The 3,329-nt window shown below is 39.7% G+C and overlaps 1 pseudogene; it reads right to left on the bottom strand.

Annotated features, from left to right (window-relative positions):
• Positions 1-1,896: 1,896 nt before the first annotated feature.
• On the bottom strand, positions 1,897-3,087 carry LOC125484904 (annotated as a pseudogene).
• Positions 3,088-3,329: the final 242 nt, after the last annotated feature.

The following is a 3,329-nucleotide window of genomic DNA, read 5'->3' as shown; positions in this document are numbered from 1 at the left end:
GGGAGTTGTTGGAGCACTACAGGCTGGAGTTATGTGTTGGGACCCTGCAGAATCCCAGACACAGCAGAGTCCAAGGGAGTTGTAAGAGAAATTGAAACTTCCAATAGGTAATTGCTTGCATCTGGAACCATCGGATAAAGCTCCCTAAAGCTGGAGATTTCAGAGGCTCTGATATAGCTCAGCTTGTCGTTACCCCAGAGACATTGGAAGGTAAAAAACTTACCCTAACTCCTAATTAAACTATTAAACTGAAACTATCCCCACGACTACACCTCTCTCCACCCTACCACCCCCTTGCATCCCTTACAGCCACTCCCTGACCAGGTCCACACCCTCACCCCTCCTCAATACCCAGATTGATCCTGCTGGAATTGACACCTATTCTCAAACCAACATTTTCCCCTATGTCCCCCACACCCACCCCACCCAAAAAGAGGACACTGTCCAGGAATGTCCAGTGCAGAAGACATCTAAATGTGAATAATTTATACTGTAGTAACAGGCCTTCCAACCTTAGTTGGAACATCTGGGCCCATGTTTCGTCAGTGTTACTTTTGATGTTCTGTTACGGTAATAGTCTTATTATGAAATCTGATACTTTCACCTATTAATTGGAAGATCAGACTTTTTTTTATCAGTCTGTATAGATTACATGTATAGGGAATGATTTTACATTCAATTTCTCAGCTTGTTAGCCACAGCTTCACTGAAAGATCCCTGTAAACTTCAAATAATTGTTGTTAATTTTCTGAAATTTCCACCATCTTCCACTAAGGTTAGAACAAATTAACTGATGGATGTTCTCCAGATTTAAACTTCGGAATGCTAAGTTCCAATAACATTGAGAAATACAGTCTATTATTGAACAAAGCTGTACATTCTCCAAATCCATCTGTGGCAGGTGATAAAAGCAGAGAAAAATTCCTGGTCAGGTATGGTATGGATCCATGCCCTAGATGGGAAAGGTTAGTGACAAAAACAGCATCTGACTGTAAGACCACTTAACAATGGCAAATATAGTGGTTGAGGTCAAGGTGATCAACCATCATTATGGCTGCAGCATGGAACTAAAAACCAGAGGAGGAAGAAGGAGACGGTCAGCCTTTGACATAGATTTGATTTCAGACAGTTATATAACAAAGATAATAACAACTCAGAGTAAAGAACACAAAGTCCAATAAGGCTGTTTTCGATGACAGTCTCTGCTCTGATTATATTTCTGTAAGGGACAGTGCATTCACGGATGCAGCAGTCACGTTACTGAGCTAAGATCTGTGGAGTGCTTTGATGGAAGAACACAGGACCAGGAACATTCAGGATGGTGAAACAGAGAGAAAAAAATAAACAGCACTCGCAGTATACTTGCTGTAATTGAGGAATTCAGTCAGAGATTTGAGCATGTAATCCAGTTGGTACTTCAATGAATTACTGACTGCAGTAATGTTGCAAAGTCATTTTTGACTGAAAGGTTAAACCAAGTTCTTGTTTGTTCAAACAATTCATTGACACTGTTTGCAGGAGAGGATGGGAGTTTACCTACTGCTCAGGGGAACAGTTATCCCTCATTAAACATCATCCAATGCAAATTAACTTGTGATTAATTGTGTTTGCTGAAATTTTTCTTCAGAGATTGCTGTGTACGAGTTGGCTACCATTGAGCCTAAATTGCAAAGAATAAGAGCATTCCATTGATATGGTAACTTCCACATCCTTTGTATATTGCAAGACATTCCACAGCCGATGAAATAATATTTCAAAAATATTTCATTGGCTGTGGAACATCTTGCAATATGCAAAGGATGTGGAAGTTGCCGTATCAATAGAATGCTCTTATTTATTTGGATTGTTTAATGCCTTGTGGGAGTTCAGTGTCATAATATTTGCATGCAGAGCATTTTAATCAGTCCCAAATGCAGCCTTCACCACTCTCTGTGCATTCTCTGTAAGATCATCCAGTATATTATTCAACATCTTCTTGGTAACCATAAATGATGATCCTGCTCCAAAGATGGGACCAATGACTGGGATGAAATCAAGGACAGATTCATCTGCGGAAAATACACCAAAAACTGGACTTTTTAACTTTTGTAACACAAAGTCCTTATTTATTTCCCCCAGCAGGAGAGATTTCACCTCTGCTTTCAGATCTTCCATAGGTTTCCCTGTTTTATTTGCCAGTTTTTGAAGAGAGGCATTGTCCAGACCCAGATATTTACTGAATTGTTTAATTGCACTAACCAGTATCCCAATGTCACAAACAAAGGATAAGCCGGGAATTGGAATCGCTCCCACTGATCCAGAAATGGTTGCTAATATCCAGATTTGTTTCTTCAGCTCCTTTCGTTTGTTATCGATAATTTCCAAGGTTGTGTTTGGAAGTGATATCAAGAATGCTTGCTTCTTTAGATCATCAAGGTTATTTGCAAGGGTTTCTCTTAATTTTGGAAAATCAAAATCATTCATTTCAAAGCTGGATATCAGAAAATCAGTGGGTGCTGAAATCCCTGCCTCTTTCAATTTACTGACGCAGTCTCTCCTGATCTTTTTCAGTTCCTCCTCTTTGTTGAAATTCCTATTTCCCTTCCTCATTGAATAGAGCTCACTATCTATCTTAGGTCAGACAAAGTAGAGATTCTTCCCAAGCCTTTTAATCTCATTGGCAATAGAAATGTCATTTTCTCTGAATCGACCATGTAAGGTGATGACAAAAAAATCATATATTTGAAAATTCATTACAGTTAGGTATGTTTTTGCAGGGAATTTTGTTCCAATTCCTGGCAGGTCCCAGAAGCAAACATTTGGGAATTCGGGGTGTGGATATGAGGCTGGCTTCATTGTGGTTTCGGTGGCCCCAGTATGAGCTGCTCCCTCATCATCACCCTGTACTCCTCTCATCGCATTGATAAAAGTAGATTTCCCTGCACCAGAGTCTCCCGCCACTGCAATGTTCAGCTCTACATTGCGAAGAACATTTAACTTCTGCTGTATCAAAGAGGCAGCGTTTTCCAGCCCACCCGTTTCATAAGCGGACTTGAGATCTTTGAGTTCATCATGATTAAAGTATGTAGACTTGGAAGGCCGAGTCATCTCTGTGGAAAAAAATGAATACATTACACTGTCCATAACTTTTCCACAATCCATGTGGGTGTCATTAGACAAAGAATGAAAAATGCGATCAAAACTTGTTGATTTTAAATCAGAAACCATTGGAGTTGGAATATTTTACTCAGATACTGCACAATACATTCAGCTAAATATCAAAGGGTCTCATCGCTGTCCATGATTTCTATATTGCTGTTATTCAGTCTTATTCTCAATGCTTTTGAGGG

The sequence above is a fragment of the Rhincodon typus genome, chromosome 14 (genome assembly GCF_021869965.1).
Source record: "Rhincodon typus isolate 14 chromosome 14, sRhiTyp1.1, whole genome shotgun sequence".
Lineage (NCBI taxonomy): Eukaryota > Metazoa > Chordata > Chondrichthyes > Orectolobiformes > Rhincodontidae > Rhincodon > Rhincodon typus.
This window is presented reverse-complemented; position numbering and strand designations above follow the sequence as displayed.